The sequence below is a fragment of the Miniopterus schreibersii genome, assembly GCF_964146895.1.
Source record: "Miniopterus schreibersii genome assembly, chromosome: 15".
NCBI lineage: Eukaryota > Metazoa > Chordata > Mammalia > Chiroptera > Miniopteridae > Miniopterus > Miniopterus schreibersii.
Genome location: NC_138115.1, coordinates 25437056 through 25462615, shown reverse-complemented (window position 1 = coordinate 25462615; position 25560 = coordinate 25437056). Strand labels below are relative to the sequence as shown.

General features: G+C 48.5%; 1 long non-coding RNA gene and 1 pseudogene across 8 annotated transcripts in view; one reads left to right on the top strand and one right to left on the bottom strand.

Annotated features, from left to right (window-relative positions):
• Window positions 1-25560, bottom strand: part of LOC308567470 — a 132449-nt gene that overhangs the window by 101209 nt on the left and 5680 nt on the right. For 4 of the 7 annotated variants that reach the window (XR_014000306.1, XR_014000307.1, XR_014000309.1 and 1 more), the window contains exon 2: window positions 2797-2906. The exons of 2 other annotated variants lie outside the window; for them this stretch is intronic. This is a non-coding gene — a long non-coding RNA (uncharacterized lncRNA). Of the gene's footprint in view, window positions 1-1716; window positions 1773-2796; window positions 2907-25560 lie in introns of those variants that run through there. One more of the 7 variants, XR_014000308.1, reaches the window with a different exon arrangement.
• Window positions 20046-25560, top strand: part of LOC308567468 (alpha-1,4-N-acetylglucosaminyltransferase-like) — a 71137-nt pseudogene continuing 65622 nt past the window's right edge. The window contains exon 1 of the transcript in view: window positions 20046-20477. The product of the transcript in view is annotated as an alpha-1,4-N-acetylglucosaminyltransferase-like (transcript). The remainder of the gene's footprint in view (window positions 20478-25560) is intronic.

Sequence of the window (25560 nt, the reverse complement as noted above, 5' to 3'; positions counted from 1 at the left end):
GGGCTCCGACCTTCAACCAGTCTTGCCTCCCCACCATGGGAAAATAAAGCATGGTTCCATTCAGATTGCTGCCATTCAGCCTCGGTGCCATCCCCTCACATACGGAAGGCAGGAGGTGTGTGGGTTTGGGCAGGTGTACTGTGAGCGCCCTACAGTTCTAAGGGGGGCATGTGGAAGCAGTGGCTGTCCCTTCTTCACGGTGCTAGGCAGAGTGACTCCTTGAGCAGAGGTCCCTGCTGGCTGTAACCTGCTCTCGTTTTCATCTTTGCAGAGCCAGACGGTGTGTCACAGGAAGGAGGAGGGTAAGTCTGCATGGGATGGTCTGTGTCATGCCTGGCGGTTGTCCTGGCTTCTTCTCTTTCCTGCCCCACACCACTCGATATATAGGATGGGGGTGAAGGTGTATGGGGTCAGGCTCTCTGGCTGGGCGAGGGAGGGTAAGAAGACTTTTGCTTCTGGGGCAGACAGGGCTCCTCCTTGTAGCAGCAGGGTTTCTTGCCTGGCCTGGTCTTCTCTGCAGGGAGGTGGAGAAGTGGGAAAAGGAAAGGATCCTGGGGGAAGTGATCGATGGAGCAGAGCCCATGAACCCGTTCTTTCTAATTCACCTTGCCTGTGGTTTAGCCCATGGACCTTTGCCTATTCCCAATGTATAGCAAGTTCACCCCGAACCTATGTGACTGTGGCAGGTTTGGAATATCACTCGTTTTGGGGGGGCTCTGCTGTGCTGGGGTTGTGTGCACGTGAGTGTGTGAGTGTGTAATGGAGTGCAGGTGCTAGCATGTAAAGGCAGGCCATAAGACAGGGCGGTGCGCTTGCTTGGAGACCTTGACCAGCTGCTTATGAAACTGGCCCCTTTTACTCCACCCTGCCTCCCCTGTCCTATCCCTGGAGCTACTCCTCTGCCTTTTCTGGCAATCCCACAGTCTCCTCCCATGTCCTACCTTGAGGCTCCACATTTCTTTCCCAGTCTTGCAGCCAGTTCAGAGAGGCACTGTTCCTGTGGCCCCGAGCTTCCCAGGGTGGGGGCTGGATGTGTGCCATGTGCTTCACCAAGCACTTCAGGTTCCTGGTCTCATTACCGGATTCCCATGGTTTCAATGTGGGATGGGCATTAACATCTTCATTTGGGAGGTGAGGACACTGACGCCGAGAGAGGTTCAAGGACTGGCCAAGGGGAGCTCAGCTAGAGAGGGGCAGGGCTGGCCTGTCAACTCTGCTCCTTCTGCCTCCAGATCCCGTGGTTGTGACCACCGCTCCATCCCACCTGTTGCTGGGAAAGATGACTAGAGGGCTCACTTTTTCCGACTAGCGCCCACATGCAGTCCCACCTTTTCTCTAAGTCTCACATGGGTCCCGGGCATTGGAGGCACTAAATCCTCCTTCTCCTCAGGGAGCTGTGGGGGCCCGAAGGCTGTGGACATGGAGAAGGGCTCTTCCAAGGGAGGCAGGCCCTCATTTTCTTCCCCGGTGTCCAAGGCTGAGAACAGATTTGCAGCCCTCTCCATTGGTCAGATTGTAGCTCCTTAATTGTGCCTGGCCACCTGAACCTGGGTGAAGGGAACTAGGGCCTGAAGGCAGAGGGGTGTGCAGTGAGAAGGAGGTCTTCCGACTCCCAGGCTGCTGGGCTCCACCTCTGCTCAGTCGGGCTGGAGCGGGATCTGAGAATCTGTGTTTCTAGTGAGTTGCCAGGTGCAGCCGGTTTTGTGGCTCACACGGGGAGAACCGTTGCTCCAGAACAGTTGGTTCTCAGGCTTGGCTGTTTGCTAGAAGATCTGGGAGTTTACAAAATAAATATTAAGGCCCGGGGCCCACCCTCAGAGACTCTGATGAAATTAGCTTGGGATGGGGCCCAGGTGATTCAGACATACAGCCAAGTTGGAGTTGACCACCCTCCACTGTGACTTTCTTGAGTGTTTTCTTCTGTGTCCCCGGCACCCAGCACTGGCCTGTTCACACCCATGTTACTTGTCAGTAAATGTCCCTTGAGTGCATCAAAGGGCTGGTCCAGCTCTAACTGGAGGGTCTCCCCTCTCTCTCCGCACTGGACCAGAAGAGCTGTTCTCCGTGCTCCCTGTCTCACCCTGGATAGGCCCTTGGCAGCATTTTCCTTGTAATTCCTAATTGTGTTACATTCTGGGTCGGTACTTCTTAAGGTGTGTTCTGTGGCTCACCTCTATCAGCATCATCTGGGCAAGTTAAAATGGAGATTGCAGAGCCCTTCCCCAGACCTATGGAACCAGACTCTGGAGGGTGGGGCCAGGGAATGTATGTGGCTTTTGAACCCTGTGATCCAGATGTTACTGCAACTGGAGGGAGAGCACCTGATCTGAACAGTAAAGTTGAAGAGAGCATGGACCCGTCTATCCTGTGCACTATTTTATCCCCTTAAAGGGGACAGAATTTGACATAGCTCTGGGAAGAGGGCGTCAGGTGGCGCCAGTATTAGGCTGGAGCTGGCAGTGACAGGGCCCGGGATCTGGGATCAGAATGGAGTCAGGGAACAAGCTGCTGCCAGGACTCAAGTGCCTGACAAAACCCTGGAGCCCCGAGTTTTTTCTGGGATCTGGAGTGAGCCCAGATCTCAGAGGTCCAGACTGGAAGGGAAGGGAATCCTGAATGTGGGCAGGGGTCTGCGGTGGTGGTGCCCAGGAACAGAAACAACAATTTGTGACCCAGGGATGGACACTGGGACAGTGTACCTGAGCTCATGGGCGGGAGCCCAAGCACACAGGGTGAGCATGAGCCAGGTGGGTGCTGTGGGGCTGTGGGAACACAGGTTCCGGGCACCAGACTGACCTTGTTGATTGCCGTGTGCTGCAGAGCTGGAGGACTCCTTGGACGAACGGGAGAAAGTTCTGGAAGCTCCGAAGGGAAAACGCAACTTGCTGAAGCGAATCAAGCGAGCTCTGCATCACACCATTCCAGACAGAAGGGTAAGCAAGGGGGTAAAGAAAGCAAGTTCTTAAACTGACAAGGCACGATCGTTCCTTACATTCTAAGCTTGTTCGTCTTATTTGTTCAAGCAGGGGCACCTTTGGTGTCTAGGAATATAAACCCACGAGGCTTCTGCCCCCAGGTCTCGGTGGCAGTGTGGTCGCTTTGCTCTGTTTCCTCCAATGGCCACTTGAGGTGCCCCCTGTTTCCTGACCTCTCCGTGCTCTCTACTCATTGGTTACTTTCTTCTGGGTCTCTGTTTCTGACAAAGGAAATTGAATTGGCTCAGTCTGGCCTCTGGGTGTCCCTTGGGCTAAGTGTCCATCATCGGTGGCACCCGTGGCCACACACACTCAGCAGGTGGCTGTGGATGAGCAGGGCCTGAAAGCTCTGTGTGGTACAAATTGGGATTTGAGTGCTGTCGCTCCCTCGTGCCCGTGTTTAACCAGAGCATGCATATTAGCGTTAAAGGCAGCAATGGAATCTGTTATTTAATAAAAGCACACCTGGTCACTAAAGGAGCCAGGCATCCCATCCTTGAAAATTCTATCTGTGTGGACTAAGATGAGAACAAAAACGGGCTCCTAGTTTACTTTAGTGACTCTGCTCTAATCTTTGACTCTTTTCAGCTCCTGCTGAAGCTGACGCTGGTCCTAAGTTCAGGCTTCATTAGAACATTTCTCTCTAACCTTGAATGAACGCTCATGCTGGACTTAGATGCCTCCCAAGCCGGAGGACCCGCGGGCTCTGGGTAGATGTGAAAAGCCCAAGCAGCTTTCAGTAGGTCTCAGAGGGGACCTGGCATTTGTTTTTCGCAGCAGTTTTTCAAACGTTGTTAGTCACAGAGGACAAGGTGTCTGGCATAAGGATAGTGCCTGGGGGACAAAAAGGAGCAAGGCAGGGTCTCCGGTGCTGGATTCAGTCTGCTGGTGGAAAAGCACGGCCCGGCTGAGCCCCGGCGCTCTGGTTGGGGCATTGTGCACAGTCCCTTTCTGTCCTCTTGCTGTGCGAGTTTTGCGGGTCTCCCAGGCCCTAAACCAGCGCACTTTCAGCAGCGGGTGAAGCTGCTGCTGGCCCTGCTCTGACACTCATCTCCCCCTGGCCCTCAGAGCACCTGGCTCTGACCACAGTGGCTCCCGGGCCAGCAGCAGGTTTAGAGGCTTAGGGAAGGGGCTGCAGGGGAGCCCTGTCTCCAAAGGGGATCTTCTGTCTCTCTAGGATGCGAGGGTAATGCCCACTGTGACTCTGAGTTACCACGAGAAGATACAGCCGGTGAGGAGGGAAGAGAAGTCTCCTCGTTTTCTGAGTCCAAGGGAAAAGCTGGTCAGGAAAGCCCCCGGCGGAGAGGAGGAGGAACAGAACAAGGCCTCAGTGCCCCAGCCAGGGAGGAAGGTTTCAGGTAAGCTGGGGAGAGGGCTTGCCCAGGGGCTGTCACCTGGGAGGGCCTGGCTTTGTTTGCACATGAGGTGGGTGGCTGTAAGGGTGAGATGGTTGGGTCCTCACGGTGACTCAGTCTGAAGATTTCTGTGGGGGAAACAGAGTCAGGGCTGGGGTGGGGTGGGGTGGGCACCTGGATCCCTGATGGATGCAGAGGAGAGCCAGCCAGAGCTTGTGGGCAGCGGAACTGTCCTGCTGAGATCTGCTCTTTCCTGGGCAGCTTAGCTCTGCACAGCTTTGCTGACTCTGACTGCGGGTGAACTTCGTGCTCAGAGGGAGCAGCTCCCTGGGTGCCTGGCTCTGTGACCCAGGCCTGGGAGCTGGGCTGCAGGCAGAGGCGAACAGCAGTCAATGGACACTCTGTTCTGACCAGGGGTTGGTGAGTGGCTGGGCCAGTTCTGCCTGAGGACGAATCCTTCCTTAGCTCAGCCCTGTTCCTTGCCTGGGATCTCAGCTGCTTCTTTGCCCCTGAGGCTCACTACAAGGGAAGGCCGGGTGGTTCTTGTGGAAGATTCAAGTAGGTGGGCAAGGACCGTCCAGTCTCTGTCCTCAAGGAACTTCAGGAGCAAGGGAACTTGTCTTCCTAATTTCAGGAGCCTCCCCAGTGCTAACAGCCATCCGTAAGCTCACGGACATTTACTTGGACAAGTACAAAATGGGTGTTTTATGTGTAAAAGGGATGACATCTTATGTAAAAGTGTCAAAAAGATAACACAACAGTTGGTAGGCGAAGATGGTAAAATTGTATCCAAATAGGGGAAACTCTGTCCTGTGGAGTTCAAATTTTTGGCCTTAACGTTTCTAAGGAAAGGACAGTTGTTAGTCTTGCACAGAAATCGCGGAAGAAGGGTATTAGTCCTGGTTGCTAAGCCGCCTTTCACACTTCAATTTAAGTTCTCAGCCCTGTGCCTCTAATGCTCACTCATTCCACTCATTCATTGAGTGCTGTTTACTGAGGTTGATGTGTGCCAGGACCTGCCACCTTAGCTAGGAAACCAGTGGGGACTAGTGATGGGATGGAGCCAAATACAGGGTGGTGGGAGCTCTGAGGAGAGAGGGGACAGGCAGTTAGGGAAGGTGATGGAAGCCCCTCCTAGTCCCCGCTTCCAAGAGAAGGGAAAGGCGTCCTGCTATTCCAGGTGCCACCCTCGCCTGCAGCCCTGGCCCTGTAGTCCTGAAGCAAGAGTGAGAGTCCACCCCCCAACCCAACCTCTCTTCCCTTCCCTAGTCCTGAGGTCCTGCCTTCTCAACCGCAGGTCACTGTGAGGTGACACTGTTTTCATAGCACTTTGTAGACCTCCTTGCCAGCACTTGCCCACAAGCCCTCTCTCTAGGGACCACGCGGAGCTGTATAAATGCTCACCTCCTGTCTCTGCTCACACTGTGCTGCTTTTGTTTTGGGGCAAAGCTGTGGGATGTAGAAAGGCAGTGGCAAGAGGCCTAGATTTGGGGCGACCAACATCCTGGGTTTGTATCTGCCTCTCGCTTCCATGGAATCGTGGGCCTTGATCGAGGCTCTGAATCTCTGGAGGCCTCAGTAAAGTTGGGAAACAGTCCTCTCTGAAGGCGTCTGGGCTAAAGGACATTGTAGGTAAAGTGCTCAGCTGGTGTCTGTGCCTCGCACTGCAGCTTTTATTGTTATTAATTCCTCTCAGCACGTTTGTCTTCCCCTTCTCTTCACTTCACACTTTCCTGGAAGGTCCGTTCTGAGTAACCGAGCTCTCTGAGATCAGTGTCTTTCAGCGTTTGACCCTGAACCACATACAGTAAGAAAGTCATTGTACACTGTTACTCAGTCCACATAGGCTTCGTCAACAGTCTTTGCACCAACTCCCTGTGATGAGCTTTATCTCCTCTCTCTGTGAAAGAGAAATTCTGATTTTGGATCCCTCTCTCTCCAATGAGTCCTGATGCCATTGGAAAATGAGGGCTGTGCCTAACTGCCTGCCTTTAGCACTGAAGCCACAGGCCTAGTCCCAGGAAGAAAGTGTGGATCTTCATGGCCCATGTGGTCCTCTGGGGACTTCTGGTGACAACAGGGTCTTCCTGGAAAGCTGAGGAAGGGGTGTGGATAATGTGTGGGGGGAGGTGGAGAGTAAGGGAGTGAGTGGCAGACCCACTGGGCTCCTCTTTAGATCTGCTGACTCCTATGCGTCTCCTGGAATGATGACATGGCCCTGGAATACCAGCCACTCTCCTGGTCTCTGATAATACTTGGGTCCCTGCCCTGAATCTGGCCAGACGTGAAGCACATTACTAAGCTGGCTACTGTGGAATCTTAAAACAGAGTAACCTATCCATTTCCGGTGTGTCGGGGCCTCTTTCCGTATCCGCTCTGGCGTGAGAACCCAGATGGGCATTCACTGAACCTCATTTTTGTCTTTGTTTCTAGTCAAATGCCGAGAGAGCCTTCTGGTCAACAAAGAGGTTCAGTCAAAGACCTCGACCCAACACAAGGCATTGCCATCCAACCTGGGAGAACCCCCCATCCTAATTCCACATTACTATGGCATCAATGACCCTGGCCGTGCCCAGGTGCCCACCCTTAGGGTGACCACTAGAGCCGAGGGCAATTTCAGGACCCGAGATTCTCAAGGGCCATTGATCAGGTGAGCCGCTGACTCTGCACTGTCACTGGGTTTGTGGTTCGGCTCCGGGCCTCAGGCAGCTCTGTTCTGGGCTCCCCACAGGCTTCTCCAGGAAGGAGAGGGGCAGAGACAAGTGAGGGGCTGAGGTGGTTGGGGGGCAATGAATTGGAGATACCTCAGGTAGGGTCCTACCGGAGCTCCCAAAAGAGACTGAGGTCCTTTGCTCCCAGCAAGACAAACGTCCACTCTCCTGACTCACCTCTTCCCCAAGCCCAGGTTGCCACACTGGAAGGATGGGTCCTCATGTCCAAAGAGAGGAGCTGGCTTGGCTGCTACACTCTAGGGAGACTTCTGGCTGCCTCCTGGGCCCAAGGGAGGGAGTGGGAAGGCTCTGGGAAAACCTAACATGCTTGTAAGTAGTGAAGAGTGCCTTTTAAAGTTTTCCTTTCCATGCTTCATCTCTCCTCCTCCATGTCACTGTGGTCCCATTCAGTTCTGAACGGAACTTGAAGAGAGATTCTGGGCAGCGTGCAGCTCCCAAGCGTCCACGAGCTCCAGCCAGGTTACGACCCCAGTCAGAGGACAACTGGGAATTGTCAGACAAAGATCCTTTGGAGGGGAGCTCCCGGGCTCCTTACAACGGCTCACGTACCCGGCCTTATACTGGTGAGTGGTCTGGACCAGTGGGGTAGCCCTTCTGCAGCCCAGATTCCTCCAGGTCCTAGAAATGCCCTTTGAGTTCCTTTGGGTTTTCTGATTGGACAGCTCATTACTGTGCCTTGGGGAGAACAGTCCTCCTTTCCCATTCCGGGAATGGCAGAGATATGGGGAGCAAGATAGAATTTGAGTGTCGTTTATCGTAGCCCTTGTTTAGTCATTGAATTGTTCAACTCTTGGAGGTTGTGGGGAGCCCACTCCTACCTCTCCTCTTCCAGGTACTGAACTGACAGTGACTAAACAAGGTGACCAGGTACACTGAGATCAAAGCCTTGCTCTGTTATTGGTGACTGGGCCCAGTGATGCCTAAGGCATCAGCTTCCTGACAGAGCTGGATTGGTTCCTGAGGCCAGGTGGGGCCTCCCTCTGGATTTGCAGTCTGCCAAATCCAGATCTTGCCCATATTTGCCATGGTCTGGGTCTGCAGAAAAGACCCTAAGCTGGTGGCTTAAACAGGCAGCTGTGGGGACAGTCCAGCTGCTTTCCAAACCCAGTCACTGGTGGGGGGAGAGGGTCTGAGAGAAAAAGGAAGTCAGCATTCCTGAACCTCTCCCAGCTGAAACATGGCCCAGGGGGTGTTGCAGTGACTCTGCTTGGCTAGTTCTGTGGGTAGGAGAGGGTAAGAAAGTGTAGGGACACACTGAGAGGGTGTCCCTCTTAAGCTTGGCTAACCCTGGGGGTAGAGCAGGGATTCCCTCCCCCAGGCCATGAGGTAAGGCGTCTGCATAACTGCACCCACCCTTACAGATGTGGAAGCTAAGCCTCTGAGACCTTCAGTTACTCGTTCAAGATCACAGAACTGTGTCATGGAGAATTGATGCTGGGTTATGTCTTTGAAGCTAATGTGCTGGAGTTATTGTGTGTTTTGTTATTTGTAGAATACTTTTTTCCCAGAAAGAACTGCCTTTAGCCATTGCCCAGCAGGAAGTGTATCCGCACGGCCTCTTACGCTGCTTGAGTTCATTAGCGCCAGACCAAGGGCTTATGGTCACCGGGTTAACTATCACCACAGTTTCCACTAGGTTCAGCCACAATGAACATTTTGACAAATCTAGTTTCCTGTAACACATAGTCTACCAAACATAAGATTTTGTAACAAAAGAATAGGGGAAGGTGTGCTTACCCTGCCAACCTTGAGACAGAGGATGACAGCCTCAGAGATTGACAATGAACCCTCCCAGCAGGCTTCCTCGGATCTCCCCAGGTCATCTTTGGGCCACATTACTCCTTTTGGTATTAAAGGAAACTTCTTTTTCCTTTTCAGCAAAGAAACTTAGAAATTTAGCTCGTTGGTTTAAACAGCATCACAAAAATGAAGCTAAGCGTTATGGTTAACTGAAATGAATGCATCCATTAAAGTTGTCACTTTCTATCTAACAGGTTACAATGACAAATTGAGCATTTTCTTCTCAAAACAACTAAATCAACTCCAATTCTTTTAAGATTTTCTAAAAACTACCAGGGGAAAGTTCATTCGCTTCTGGCTTCAGTTGCATTTTCTAGCCCAGGCTGACTTAAAGAATATGAAACAGACAGTTGTGTCTTTCCAAAGCCAGCCTGTGGCTGCCCTGGCATGTGAGCCTAGGCCTGTGCCGTCTGCAAGCCCATGCTGTTAACGGATCCCGCACAAGTTCATCCAGTCCACAGCTTATTTCAGGCCTGCTGGTCCATCAGAATCCACCAGACTGAGTCTTTAGAGAAGTGCTGATGGTCTGAGGGGTCCTCAGGTCCAGTTCGGGCTCTGTCACTTCTTACTTTCCTACTTGTCCTTGTGTGAAGGGTTTCTGTTCCTCTGTTGTAAAATGTGGTATCTGGAGAAGATGATGACTGAGGGGTGAGGAACTTGGCCTGGTACATTGTAAGCACTGAAATATTCCCTGAAGGATTGAATCAGGGAGCCAAGGGCTTTTGTAGATCCAAGAGTCTATCCTGCGCTCAGACATTTGACTCCTAGGAAGCCGAGCTTAGCTCCCTCCTTCTTGGTCATTCCTGAGGCCTGGACATGCACCTCATTTGCCAGGTCACCGGGAGCCATAGATAAGGCACGTCACTGCTCAGCTCCCTTCCTGCATGGAGTGTGCAGAGAGCACGTCTGGCCTGCAGCCCTCCTGTGCTGAGTCCCATCTAGATCCCTCCCTGTCTCAGTGACGTGGTGAGGGAGGGGGTGCCTGCCCGTCTGTCTTGCAGTTCTTGTCCCAGCTGAGCGAGGCCAAAGGAAGGGGCTCCCTGAGCCACCCGCCCAGCCGGGCTGTGAGGTGCGGCTACATTGTCGGGATGCCCAAGGCCTCTCCCTGAGGCACAGGTCGCCGGGGGCTTCTCCCTCTCCTCGCCCTGGTCTTTTCGGTCGCCCTTCCTCTGCCTTTGACCCTCTCTGGACTCCCTCTGTCCGCACTGGAGCCTGGACCTCACAGAAGGTCGCGGCCTTCACTCCCTGGGCTTTTCCCTCTGGTTGCCTTGCAGTGAGGCGAGTGCTGGTGATGAGCCGGGAGGAGTGGGAGCAGGCGAAGAAGGTTGCAGAAGGGGCCAGTGTGCCCCTGCCCGGCGTCGCGCCACCGCAGGCTGCCCCGACGGAAGGGAAGCCTCAGGTAGGGTGCGGGACTCTGGCAGGTTGCCCTGCAGTTCCCTAAAGGACCAGCTCCAAGTCTGGGGGCGTGGGGTGGGCCTGCGGGAGGGTCCAGCGAGTGTCAGCCTTGGCCCCAGCGGGACGCTGGAACTGACCTCACTGTGCAGACAGGGCCGCTTTCAAGTGCTTCCTGTGTCCATGTTAACAATAGAAAACCTTTTGGTTTATGACACAAGCAGCTCCTCGGTAGGTTGTTTCTCCCCTTTCCTGCCTCTGATGGAGCCTGGCCCAGACTCGCTGCCTGCCTTCCTCGGTAGCTGGTCTCTTCTCCCTCTGGCTCATCCCACAGGGGCCCCCCCCTTCCTTCACTCTTGAGGACCCCACACAGGCCCCGGGCCGGTGGACTTCTTCCCACGGGGCGGGTATTGCAGTGGCATCAGACACATCACAGTGGGCGACAGCATACAGTGGGAGGATTTAGACACTTTGTTCTAAATATTCAAGGCCATTCCTCTCACGGAGAATGTCCTGATGGCCTTGTGTCTCTCAGGCTTGAGCCTGCGTAATGTTTAGAGCTCAGATGCTCATCTTTCTCCACCATCACCAGAGCCTCCTCACTGCCCTCCGCCCCCCAGGCATGAAGAGCTCCCACATCCTGTCACTTTCTCAGGCAGAAGAGGGGCTCCCTGGATGGCCAATGCTGTCGCCCTGCCATTCAGAAGTTGTGGGCAGTCACTGCTTGGTTCTTGGTAGCATCCATCCCCCGACCCTTGGCTTTTACTCTATATAATCCGTTGGGTTTGTTGTGCAGCTCTTGTGTGTTCTTAATGAGTCCAAAGCATTGAAAAGACATCCCTTCCTTTCCCCACATTGTGAAAGAGCATCCACAGCCCAAAGCAAGAGCAGCCTGATCTGCCATAGTTCTTTCCAAGGAGCTTGAGGAGCAGTGTCTCCCTACTTTCTTCCAAGCCCCCATCTTATCCCCGTGGCCATCCTGCATTTTCTTCTTCCCTTTATCTCATGCAGCTTTCTGATGAGAGTGACGTCGAAGAAATTATTTTGCAAGATGTCCCACGGGACGTGGGCAATGGAAAGAAATCTCAGCGCCCAGAGAAGGATGACGTCAGCAATAGGACCCCTGGCAAACACAAGATCTGTAACTGGTGATGCTGCCCCAGAGCCGGGCTGAGCAGAGGACCCGGCTTTTTGCCGGGCTTGGGGAAAACAGCTCAGGTCCCACACCACCTGAAGACACTGCTGGGTGTATGTGTCTTTTTAGAAAAAGGGAAAAGGGGGTGGGGGTGGGGGTGGGGGTGGGGCAGGGGCTGAAATAAGCATCTATTTTTTTCTCTTAGTGTAACTGTAATTTGTGCTAGCAATGGACAAATAAACTTTCTTTGAAAATGACTTTCAGCCTTGGAAACTGTCTTTTTTGTTTGCTTAACAACTCACAAAAGTGTTTCTCATTTGCAAAACCTAATCCAGACTTCAGCTGGCAAAGGGTCACTTAGACATGCAGTTCCTCTCAGCTTCTAGCCCCAGAATTACATAGTGGGCAGAGAACTTTATATATATTTATAATTTCAGTGGGTTTCATATAAAAGGAATTGCCTTATATAGCCAGAGTAAAATGATCAAAATCAGAAAATTAATACTGATACAATACTATCTAATTTACAGAACTTATTCAAATTTTGCCAGTTGACCTAATAATGTCCTTGACAGCACCACATTGCATTCAGTTATCCTAAATCTTCAGTCTCCTTTAATTTTTAAAATTTCTCAGTCTGTCCTCATGTTTCATGACCATCATATTTATTTAAAAAAGGAGCCAGTTATTTTTCACAATCTTTCTCAATTTCTATTTGCCTGCTGTTTTTCAAGGTTAGATTCAGGTTATGTGTTTTTGGTAGAAATACCATAAAGATAATATGTGTCATATCAGAACGCACAGGGTGTGATTTGTCTAGGCCTAGTGATATCACCTTTGATCACTCTGTTAATGTGGTGTCAGCCTGCTATCTCTTTGTTACAATAAGAATCTTTTGGAAAGATACTTTGAGACCATGTAAGTAGTCTCAAAGAATAGATAGCTTGAGACTATGTCAGTGTTATTGGTGGGGTGCTCTGTGTCCCTACTTCATGGTGGAAGTGGGCTTCCTGAGGTGCCAAGGGAAAAAGAATTTCCTGAGGCCCCGTGGGAGGTGTGATCGTGGAAAGCTTCCCATCTGTGGAATTAAACCACCGAGTTTTAAGGTCCCATCTCCCCCTCTCTAGCCATGGAAGAAGTCCCATTGTGTCTTCAGCAGGGCTAAGATCAAAGCCATTGCCCAGTTTCTGCTCCGTATTTGCACAGTTCACTCCCTCATCTGGCTAGGTTAGCTTGTGTTCCCAGCTGCAGTCCATTCCGTGTGGCCTTTGCACGGCTGGGGCTACTAATAAATGACTACTGTCTGGCTTATGGATTTACCATACTATAGTTTCTTAGAGTGTACTCCTCCTACTTCTATAAGAACAAAGGTTTGTTATAAAAGAGTATGCAGTGTTACAGCGGGAGCAGCCTCACACAACTCTACCAAGTCTCTTGATTGCCTCACTTTTCCTTGTGCTTGATTTAATCTCATGTTATTTTGTATAGTAACCTGCTGTACAGGTTTGTAGCCTGTGAGCAACAGACTATGCCATATAGCCTGGTGGGCAAACAGTAGGCTATGCCATCCAGGCTTGTGAAAGAACACCAAGTAGCCAGCTGGTGTCCTCAAGAACTAGCATCATATCAAGGGCTCAGTGTTGAGCTCTGTTGCTGACAAGTTGGACATTCAGAGGCAGAGGAGCTAGAGCAGTCTTGGGAAGTGAGCGTCTATGCTGTTGGGCCTGTCTCTTGCTCATGTAACTTTAAGTAAGTTAGCCCTCAATATTTGTTACATGGGAGAAAAAAGATCCAGAAAAGATAACTCATGTAGATTAAAACTTAAATGGAAAAAGTTAAACTTAGCAATATTGTAAAAAGCATGGATTCTGATATATTTAAAAAGTCCAATTCAAAAGGAAAGTAAAATATCAAAAAATAATTGAAAATATTAGATTTGCATCTTATTTTTTAACCCTCTTGATCAATATAAGTATCATGAAAACTCTTCCCTGTAAAGTTGAATGAAATTGGCCATAAAACACTCTGGGTACAATGTCTTCAGCCATAAAACACTCTGGGTACAATGTCTTTATTGATTGATTGATTTGTTAAACATATCTTTATTGATTTCAGAGAGAGGAAAGGAGGGGGAGAGAGAGAGATAGAAACATCAATGCTGAGAGAGTCACTGATCGGCTGCCTAGCCCGCAACCCGGGCATGTGCCCTGACCGGGAATCGAACCCCGATCTCCTGGATCCTAGGTCGATGCTCTACCGCTGAGCCACGGCCGGGCTACAATGTCTTTCAATGGATTTATATCTCAACAACGTCTCTGGTGTCGTCTGATTGCCATTGTTCTGCATACACCTGCTTCATTTTGAAATAATTCTGGAATCTGTTTCTAGAATATTGTTTACCTAGTTTTTAGAGATGAGCAGGGATGGAGTCACTATTCTCGGTGTTATCTTGATTAGGTTACTTCTCTCCAAGTATCCTATGATTTCACTCATATGTGCAATCTAAGGACCAAATCACTAACAAGCAAAAGAGTGACAGACTCGGAGAAAGCAGGCTGAGAGCTGTGTGTGGGTGGTGGCTGGGTTGTGGATGGAGGGAATGAGGACAAAAGACAAAAAGGAAAACTCATGGACATGGACAAATGTGCGGTGATGGGGGAGGAGGGAGATGAAGAAGGGGATGGAGAGATAAATGGCAGTGGGAGCGTCAGGGTGTTGAACCCACAGTACAGTGGGCGGTGATGTCTTATGGAATTGTGCACCTGAAACCTGCACAATTTTGTTAACCACTGTGAGCACAATAAATTCAATAATACAACGAATAAAAATGAGCAGAGAAGGATGAACTGTCCTCTGTGTGGTCCGGATTAGGTTACTTCTCTTGACTGGGTTTTGTCAGAGGTGTTCTGCTTGTTGGCTGTGTCCCTCTGGGCCGCTCAGTGGGCGCCTGGTGCCCCCTCCTCGAGGCTCTGCCCGCTCTGCGCTCTCGTGAGTCCTCTCCAGTTGCGCCAACGACCCTCTGCCGGGAGGGTGAAGAGTCCCTGGACCCTTAAACAGACACAAACACACACACACACACACACACACACACACACACACACAAACAGCTACTCTGGTAATTTCAGAAACTCTTAAGGGGGATACTTTTTAAATCCTCAGTGATTTTAATGTTTATTTTAAAAGTACCTTTCCTTTTTTATTCTTTAAACATCTTTGTAAATTTCTAATTTACTTTCAGGCATTTATCTTCACCGTGAGAGCTTCCTCCTGGGGTATCACCAATCGCACCTGCTCACCTCCTTAGTTTGGTTTAATTTTATCAAACTAAAGCTCTATTTCTGAGGACTTCTTTTTTTACTCTGGTGGTTGCGACTTTTCTTATCTTTCCACTGCTGAGACTTGGAGACCCGAGTCCTCCTGAAAGCTCTTTGGGATCATGGAGGAGGGAACCTCTCTCGCGAGATTTGAGACCGGAAGTGAGTTAGACTGCAGGCCTCTCAAGAGGAGGTGGCTCCGTTTACGTTGGCGGGAGCTGAGCCCTCAGCCCAGCCTCTGCTCATGGAGCTGGGATCCTCTGCTCGAGGGGTTTGCGGGCAACGCTCCCCGCCTCGGGCCCTCAGGATGCGGGAGCTGTGCCCAGCTGCTGCCACAGGGAGCTGGACAAGATCTAGGAGACGCTGGAGCTGGCGGAGCGCCAAGGCCCGGTGCCCACAGACCTTGTGCTGAGCTGAGGCGACCTGCGCCTCATGGCCGTGTGCCCCAAGGACCGCCACATGCAGACCTTCCATAGTAGGTGGCTCTTTTGTGTGCGAACATCCCATAATGCGGTTTTAGAGTATTTCCATTACCAAAAAAGATCTTTTGTGCCTATTTGCCGACAGGAGCATTGGTGCACTGCTGACGATCTGCTTGGTCACCAGCCCAGAACTGGAACGATGGGCACGTGGGTGGAAAGGCTGTGGTGGCAAGAGAGAGGCCAAATGGCCCAACAGCATAGACGCCCACTTCCCAAGACTGCGCTGCCCCAAAATATCCACCTTGCCAGTCACAGAGCTCAACGCTGAGCCCTTGATATTCTGCTAGTTCTTGAGGACAGCAGCTGCTACTTGCTGCTCAGTTGGTTGACTAGTGACGCCCCTGCCACTGCTGCAGCCCCACAGGAATGAATATTATGGGTATGCATCTGCCTCTCCCCTCTGCCAAGCCTCAGACGATGCTCGACCCCCCGACATGGAATTTCATACAGCCCAACATTTGACTATCAGGGGGAATCCCTTAGACGAGCAGCAGAGTGTAACATATTCGGACAAGGAGATTCTATGCTGGCATCAATTCACTGATGATCAGTGAGAAAGAAAATGGTTTTCAGGACTTACTGTTGATAATGTCACTCGTCAATGTCCTTCTGTTATTCTCACATGGTTCCCAGGTGCTAGGCTGTGGATTATCCCTCACTCCCCAGTGAACTGCCCCTCCTCATTCATATGAACCCAGGTCTCCAGTTTGTTCCAGCTTGAAAACAGTGGGGAACGGAATTGCCTATTTTCTTTTTTAGTTTCGTTTTAGAATTTTTAAAAAAATTATTGATTTTAGAGTTAGAGAAAAAGGAGAAACATCAATGTTTTGAATTCACTTATTTATGCATCGATTGGTTGATTCTTGTATGTGCCCTGACCCGGAGCAAACCCACAACCTCGGTGTATCGGGAGGACACTCTAACCATCTGAGCTACCCCGCCAGGGCAGGATCTGGCAATGGTGATAAGCCATCATTCTGTCTATTGGTTTTGCCCTGTTAATAGCTGAATGCTTTAAAAAGTTTATTAGTCCCACTTACTTGACAGATATGTCAGAAACCGAAACTGCGGTTCCAAGGGCTCCAAAGCCAATAGGACAAGTATTGTTGGCCTGAATATTTCCTTTTTTCAAAAAATGAAAGATCAAAGAAGCTACGGAATTAAGAGGTGTGCTTTAAACGTGTAGTTCAGTTCAACAAACATTTAGTGTTAAAAATTCCTTTAACTTTTCCTTCTTGATACAGTGAGTTCTTTACATCAGAAGGAGCGTAGGCCCAATCATTGGAGTTTTCCCAGTTGAGTTTATCAGAGGTTATCCATAGGCCTGGAGGGTTGGGGAAATCTCTGCTCTGGTTGGGGTTTTACCCCCTGCACTGCCTTTTCTTCAGACTATCTCCAAACATCCAAAGAACAATATTGTAAAATAAAGAGAATAGTGGAATAATACTGATTGGGGAAAAAAGGAGTACTCTGGATTCAGCGGTCTTTTCCCATCCTGTCCATTTACTTTGTTTACTTGTGGCTATATCCCTGCACAGGTCCTTAGGTCTCATCAGGCAGTAGCAGCTGGCCAGGCCCCATGGTCACCGCATTGACCAAGTCTGGCTTAGATTATAATGGAGAAAACAGGAGCTCCCTCAAGGGAGGCAGGAATTTTGGGAAAGTAGACAACATCGGGATGCACAGGGGGCTTTCACCAGCATATTCAGACCCACCCATTGCTCGAAGACAAATAACTCTGCACTTCTCAACTCAGATATCTATTCCTATGGGTTGCTTGGCTGGTGGGAGAAAGCCTGCCATTGTGTGGTGAAGACATTTGGAGGAATTTTGAACAGAGTTAAGGTCATGGGTGTCAAAGGGCAGGAACATTCCTTGGGCAGGCAATACATAGGACCTGTGCACCAATGGCACCCATGGTAAAGGAACTAATATAAACTGTGGCCCCAAGTTCCCAAATCCCTTCCTGGGAGCCTCTAGGTATCCGTGGAGTCATCTTGGGAGCTCCTGCTGTGGCACCTGCTCCCACACACAGAAAGTCAGTGTGATACCGTCCCTATGAGGCAGAAAGAGGAGCAGACAGAAGGGAAAGCAGTTCTGTTCACACCAGAGGTAAGGCTGAAGGGATGGATCTAGGAGCCTGGGGAGTTGCTTGCAGAGTGGCTCAGATGACAGGGAGCCTCTTCAGAAAGACTCAGGAAGGACATCAGGCTGTGATCCCAAAAGAGCCGTGGGTATCAGTGCCTGACTGCTGGAATCTGTGCACATCTCAACTCCAAAACAGAGCTGCGTATTTCTTCTTAAATGTTCCGAGGGAAACATATTTCCCTCATCTGAAAAAAAACTACCAACCATTTAATGTTTGTCATCAGGGATTCAAATACCATCTATAGTAATTATGTTTTATTTTCTCCTGTTTTCCTTGGTGAAAAGTGAGAGTAGCTTGTTGGGTTAACAGAGCCCTTCACCCTCACTGTGAGTCTGAGGTCACTTATTTCCCATACTTTACAAAAGGCCTGAGGCTCTGAGCAGTTTTGGGACTTGTCCTGGTGACCAAAGCCTGTGGAAAGTGGAGGAATGACTCCAAACTAGTGCTCTTTCCATCATACCCACTATTTGGATCAGAGTCAGACATATCCTACTTTTTGTGTTTGGGGTGTCACTGCATCACTAATGCTCACTGTCACCCCTGTGTCAAAGACCCCCAACTACTTCACTGATCTCTTCTTTGACCACTTGTTCAATGGTTTTGATTATTGTGCGGACAGTTGGAAGGCACTGGCTACATGATGCACCAGAAATGCAGGCACTAGGCATGTATCACTCCACAAATGGAGACCTCTCGTCATCCCAGAGCCAGTAGCAGGAGCTGTGCTCTCGTCTTCACTCCCTCTGGAAGGTAAAATACAACCCATCCATTCAATGCCAGGGAACTTTGAGAAGATACCAAGGTACCTGAGCCCTACATTGATGACTTCCAGAGAAGAAATTCAGCTCCCAAAGGAATGACCCAAAGAGCTGTTCCTGGGGAGCCTCAGCACATAGAAAACAAGAAACCATTGATAAGTGGGACATCTTAAGTCCGTTAATATGGAACCTGCTATGTCAGGATCCAAAGGCTGCTCAGGGGAGGACCTCTCTGTTCACACAAGAGCATCCAGGGGGAGCTGTGGATTCCTGTTCATGGCCAAGAGAAGGCTCTGAATTGAAAATGATGACTCCCTCAGTGAGGATGGCTCCCAAGAGGATTACTACATACTCACGTGAGGAGCACTGGGGAGCAGACCCCAGGAGAAAGATACTACTCTCTTTGGAGATGTGGGGATTGCCACATCACGGGTGCAGGGCGATGAACTTGGCCTTGTGAGGCCTGGAGGAAGCTCTACCTCACGTGAGGGGACCTCTGCGCAAAGGGTCCTTCTTGAAGCCACTGTAACTGAAATTGGAGAATCAATTCTTGCTCCAAATCAGCAGGACCTTGGACTGTTGGGCTTGTGCATTGCTTATTGGTGGTGCTGGATTTTCTTTTCTTTTCCTCAGACATTATGTTTGCAACGTTTGGACCAAATTACAGGGTTGCCAGTGATGAAGCATTCCCAAGTCTGCCCATGGTTTTGATTGGAACTAAAATACTCAGGTACACTATCTTTTGGGTCCAGGGCCATATACACTTACTCCAGGCCAAGTCATCACCCTATTGCTCCTCTGACAAAACTAGAAATAAGCACGATTTCATGTGTGAGTCACCTGAAATATTGTGCAAACTCCTTATTGCCCCCAAGTCTCTGTGTCTGGGGAACTTAGTAAAGGGAGGAGCTTCTTGAGAACTTGCCTTTAGTGTTAATCTTCAGCCAATGTATTACTTCGCCCTGTTGTTGAATTGGAAGATTAGGTGGCGATTTACCAGAAAGTATAGCAGGAAAAGCTTGTGGTCATTGCTGAGACCTCAGGTAGCAGTTGACTGCAAGTCTCAGGCTCGAGGTAAGCTCTGACTCATTGGTTTTGTATTTTCTAAAAGAGTCATATGGCATAGGAAACCCTGACCACAGGAAAAGTGGAATCTGTGGTCCCCTGGAGTTAGCTAGAGTTAGAGCCAATGTTTTCAGAGAGGGAGTTGCTACAGGGAGACAGGGGACCCAAATAAGGCGCATGGCTCTGCTAACCTTGTGATCTTGTCAAGTCATTTAATTCTAGCCTTCGGTTTGCTTTCATGGTTAGTTTTCTTCTTAGTTCTGTTAGCTTCTTAGTAAATCATCTTGGGCTTTTTAGGTGGGCAATCATATTTTCTACAGCCAGTGATGTTTTGCTTCTTTCTTTCTGAATTCATAGTAGGCAATCTTTTCTCGTTTCGTTGCCTTGGTTAGACTTAGCGGTGTGATGTTGAATGGTAACAGTGATCATTGCATATCCGTAGCCTTTTCCTGGTCTTACTGGGGATCATTTAAATGCTTCCTATTAAGTATGATGATTGCTGTATGTTCTGCTACACATCGTCAGCTGAAAAAAATTTCCTTGGGCTTCATCAAAATCATGAGTGGATGTCAAATCTTATCCTGTTCTTGGCACCTTTTCACCAAAATGGTCATACGGCTTTTCTTCTTTAATGTATAAGATAATGCATGTGATTAATAGATTTTCTGTTATGAATGAATTAGAACTACCCTAAATTCCTAAGTTCAACCCCAGTGAATGCCTTTTTCTTTTGCAGATTGGATGGCTTGATTTGATCATATTTTATTTGGGATTTAAAAAAATCTAAGCTTAGAAGTGATATGATTGTGTAGTTGTTTTTGTGTGTGTGCATGCTATTGTTTCCTAGTTTTGTGAATGGAATTTTAACGAATGTGTTGACTTAAAGGAGCAGTCCAGGAGAGAGAAGTGGACATGCTGAAGGAGCTCCAACTCTCCCTGTTGGTCATCCTGCTGCTTTGCTCTGGCTTCCTCTACCAGCTGACCCTGAAGTCCAGCTGCCTCTTCTGCCTGCCCCCCTACAAGTCCCAGCGGGGGCCAGAAGCCCTCCTGGGCAAGGGGCGCAGCATTGTGTTCCTAGAGACCTCCGAGAGAATGGAGCCATCCCCGCTGGTCGCCTGTGCTGTGGAGTCTGCTGCCAAGGTTTATCCCGACTACCCGGTGGCATTCTTTATGAAGGGCCTCAGCAGTTCCATGCGGCTGCCCCCAAACTCCACTTACCCAGCCTTTTCTCTCCTCTCAGCAATAGACACTGTTTTCCTCTTCCCTTTGGATCTGAAAGGGCTGTTTGAAGACACACCACTGTTTTCACGGTACACTCGAGTAAGTGTCTGAGAATCTTAGAATGCCCATGTTGAGAGGCACCACAGAAAAGGAGCCCAACCTACTCATTTTATAGAGGGGTCAACTGAGGGTAAGGACTCAGTGTCAGAGATGGAACTAGAGCCCAGATCCTTTCACTCTTGCCTGGCCTTCTTTCTATGGGGTTGAGCCCTGATTCAAGTACTTGGGAGAGACTTAAGTTAGACTTGTCTTTTGCCTGCTGTCTTTGGCCTCCAGCTTTCTCTCTTAGTACCTAGGTCATTTTGAGACTAATCATCGGTGAATGAGTGCCCGCATCTTTTCCAGGTGTGTATACTCCTTATTTTCCACTGCCAGTTTTAAACCCATCCACGTTAAACTGTTTTTGCACCTGAAGGGGAAACGAGGCAATATTTCACCTGAAAATTATAGAAATAGAAAATTCATAAGGGGTCAGGTGGAGTGCTTCTGTATGAGTTTGCGTTATATTAAGATATGAGCAAGAAACTTCTGGAACTCTTGGGAAGTTTGTAATCTTCATCTTAGTAGCATAGCACAATAAGGAAATAATATTTCCTCTAAATATTTCTCTCATGAGGACCCATAATCAGGTAATGTTTAAGGAACTTATAAGCACTCTCTGATTTCATTATGCAGCTTCGAACTGTGCCTTCTTATGAAGACTACAACATGGGATTAAGTACTCTTCCATTATAAACGCACTATAAGTGTTTTAGCTATGCCATGCCCCATCTCCCCATCAAGATTGAAGAAAAAGGCTTGAAGAACAAAATACACCACACACAGTGATAGTAGGTGTTTTAGTATGACCTGGAGTGAATTCAGTGATGAGGATATGTTAATTTTATAATTATTTTTAAAAAACAGCTAAAACTTGATTTGAAAATAATAGCATTGCTTGCTATATAAAGCTTTATCTGCGTTCTAATCATAGGCTAGATCAGATGTAAGGAAGCTTGTTCTTTTTTCTCTGTTAAACCTCTCCCAAGGATATTTTTCCCATTGTGTTTTGTAGAGAGAGTGGAAGAGAGGGGGAGAGACACACAGAGAGAAATATTGATGTGAAAGGGAGATCCACTGGTTGCCTCCTGAACATGCCCCGATTGGGACCGGGGATAGATCCTGCCACCGAGATACATGCCCTTCTCCTGAATCGAGCCCTCGACCCTTCGGTCCGAGGTTCTAACCACTGAGCCGAAGCTGCTAGGGCCAGGAAAGTGTGTCCTCCTTAAAGGGCCAGAGAGTCAATAGTTTAGGTTTTGCAGCTCAAGTAGCATGATTGAAGCCATTTGTGACGGTACTTGTATTAGTTTCCTATGGCTGTGTAACAAAAAGCCAGGAACTTGGTGATTTGAGAGAACAAAAACCTCTTCCCTCCCTGTGTGCAGGCCACCTCCTTGATTGTCAGCCTCCTTTGCCACCACCTCTTGGCTGGGTTCTTTCAACAGCACCCTTACTTGCCTCTCTGCTCCTGCCCTGGTCACCTGCCAACCCCCACCCACCCCTGTCTGTTTTCCACAGAGCAGCCAGTGTGGCCCTTGGAAGACTAATCAGATCACATGACTCCTGTCTTCCAGATCTTCCCAATAACTTCATGCTTTGCTCAGCCCACAGAATGCGCCCTCCTTCTCTGCCCTACCCTTTCTGGTGTCATCTCCTACCCCTCTCCCTTCACTACTTGGCTGTGGCCACACTGCCTTCCTCCTGTTCCTGCCTCGGGTCCCCTGCACTAGCTCTTCCCTCTACCTCGAACCTTCTTCTCAGACATTTGGCCATAGCTCACTCCCTCACTTCATTCCAGCTTCTGCTGGAACCCGAGATCCGACTGTGCTCCCCGCCCCCTTCATAGCCTCCCCACCCAGCCCCTTCCCTTCATAGTTGTTATGAATCCCCAGCAGAACATCTAGGTTCATTTCTTTGGTGTCCATCTCCTCCCAGCAGAAAGTTTTCTCTTTGCTCACTGGCATATCTTCAGGAGCTGTCACAGAGCTTGGCACACACTAAGTAGGCCCTTATTAAATATTATTAAAGGAACTAGTTATTGAACGAAGGCATACATGCATTTTAAGGTTCTTTTGCAAATTTCTCAAATAGCACGAATACTGATTTTTTTCCTGTATTTTCTACTCTATCTTTTTCTTTATCAGTGTTTAGGACTTTAAAAAAATTCTTTCTTCATGGTTTCATGTTTGCAGATACCGTCCCACCTCCTGAAAATGACTCATAGAGTTCACTGTGAAATCCCTTTTGGTTTCTACTTTACCTTTCCACTTCTTTCATTTAAAAAAAACAAAACTTCAAGCCCCTGAAGTCTTCCCATGGATACTGATTTGTGTAACCTTTATACTAAAAGGCAACACTTGGGTGAAGGAGGCAATGTTGGTAAATTGGCAAAATTGGTCCCTTGGCAAATAGGTATTTGGGAAGCAGGCTTGCTGCCCCCTCCCCGGCAGCCTGGGCCAGGCCTCCTTCTGTGACTCCCCTCCCTACCCCCGTACTGCTCAGGCTGATTTGCACCTGCTCCTGCAGATCAGCACCAGTGCAGAGAGAAGCTGGCTCCATGTCAGCTCAGAGGCGTCCCTCCTGGCCATCACCTGGAAATACGGGGGCATCTACATGGACACCTGTGCAGCTTGCATTGCTTTTCCACTGCACAGCACTGGTATAGAGCCTTGTTGGTCATTGTAAGAATTTTTATTTTTATGGCATGAGTTGGAAAGCAATTAGTTTTGGGAAAATAGAGACTGAACTTGTTTTAAAAGGATCTCTCGGGCTGTAGTTTTAGGAACAAATGTGTGGAGGGAGTCCGAGGACAAAAAGCAGGGAGACTAGGCAGAAGGCTATTTCAATAACCAGAGACACTGTTATTTCAGAGAGATGATAGTAGCCTGGACTAGGGAAAGAGTTTTGGAGGTAGTAAGATCACTCAGATTCTAGAAAAATGTTGAACTTGAAATGACAGTCAAATTGGATACGCTGTCAGACTAGAGGTGGGATGTAAAAGAAGAGAGAAACCAAGAATAACACCTAAGGTTTTTGCCTGAGCACCTACACAGACTGAGTTGCCAATTAAGAAGAAGAAGATGATTGTGGGTGGTGCAGGTCTGAGTGAGAAGACAAACGTTCTGTTTGGGACATGTTAAGACTGAGAATTTTATTAGACATGGAAGTGAAAAGAATGTCAAGTTGGTAGTTGCATATATAAGTCTAAAGTTTAGGAGAGAGCTGTGGGCTGGAGATACAAAATCAGGGAGTTTCCAGCATATAAATGGGATGAGTTCAATAAGGGAGTGACCATGGATAACGCAACACCTGAAGACTGAACTCTGGAGCACTTGAACAAGCAGCCGGTGTGGTAGAAAGAAATCTAAGAAGCCAAATGAGAGACTGTTTCAAGGAAGGAGTAATCACATAATAAGCCAAATAGTACTGATGTCCAGCATAACATGATAACTAAGTCCTAACCACTGGATTTAGAAACAGGGAGGTCATGAGTGATCTTGACAATAGAAGTATGGGCAAAGTGGTGGGGCCAAAGCCTGCTTTGAGAGGGTTTAAGAGAGAATGGGGAAAAGAGGAATTAGAAAAGTAAAAGCAAATACAGATAGCACTTTAAAGGGGTTTCACTATAAAGGAGGGTGAAGAAATAGAAGAGTAGCTAGGAAGAGAAGTGGAGTCAGGAGAGCCTTTTTTTTGGGAATAAATTAGAGCATGCTTATTCTTTGATGGAAATATTTTTCCAATAGAGAAGAAAACTGATGACGCAATGGGGAAGGGGAGAACTTCTGGAACAATGTTCATGTATAATTCAGAGGGAATTTCCCTGGCCGGGTGGCTTGGTTGTTTAAGAGAGTTGTCCTATACACCAAAATGTTGTGGGTTTGATTCCCAGTCAGGTCGAGTACGGGAGGCAACCTATTGATGTTTCCCTCTCACACCAATCTTTTCTTTCTTTCTTTCTTTCTTTCTTTCTTTCTTTCTTTCTTTCTTTCTTTCTTTCTTTCTTTCTTTCTTTCTTTCTTTCTTTCTTTCTTTCTTTCCTTCCTTCCTTCCTTCCTTCCTTTCTTTCTTTCTTTCTTTCTTTCTTTCTCTCTCTCTCTCTCCCTCCCTCCCTCCCTCCCTCCCTCCCTCTCTCCCTCTCTCTCTCTCCCCCTTCCTTCCTTCCTTCCTTCCTTCCTTCCTTCCTTCCTTCCTAACTTACTTCCTTCCTTCCTTCCTTCCTTCCTTCCTCCCTCCCTCCCTCCCTCCCTCCCTTCCTTCCCTTCCTTCCCTTCCTTCCCTCCCTCCCTCCTTCCTCCCTTCCTTCCTTCCTTCCTCTCTCTCTCTCTCTCTTTCTCCCCCCTTCTCTCTCTCAAATCAATTTAAAAAAATCCTCAGGTGAAAAAAAGAAAGACAGATAAATATTTTTATAATACTAGACACTTGTTTAGTGTGTTACAGTTTGCAAAGCATTATCCTATTTTCTCATTTAATTTATATGCTGTTTAGAAATTAAAATATTACAATTCACAAGGGGGAACTGTGATCCCTAAGAAATGAAAGTTTAAACTAGTGGTTGGTTGCCAATCAAAATTTAGTATGTCAATTATTTCACAAACTACTAGGAACTTCAAGAGAAAATTGTTCATTTTGTTCATCATTCATCATTGTCAGGGAAAATCTTGGTTGGGGGAGAGAGGAAAGAAAAACAACCAAAAAGGAGGATGCTTGGAATACTATTAACTACTATAAAGATTCCATTTAAAACCTATTTCAAGCCCGGCTGGGCGTGGCTCAGTGGTTAAGCATCGACCTAAGATCCAGGCGATCAGGGTTCGATGCACAGTCAGGGCACATGCCCGGGTTGTGGGCTGCAGCCGATCAATGACTCTCTCATCATTGATGTTTCTATCTCTCTCTCCCCCTCTCCTTCCCTCTCTCTGAAATCAATAAAGATATATTTTTAAAAAAAACAAAAAAACTTCACAGAAAACTTTTTTCTAACTATTGTCAGTTGTCCATGTAAAGAGCAAATCAATATGCAGCTTGAGGCCAACAAAATACTTATAGTCATCAAGAACAGAACAAAATTAAGGCATATCCA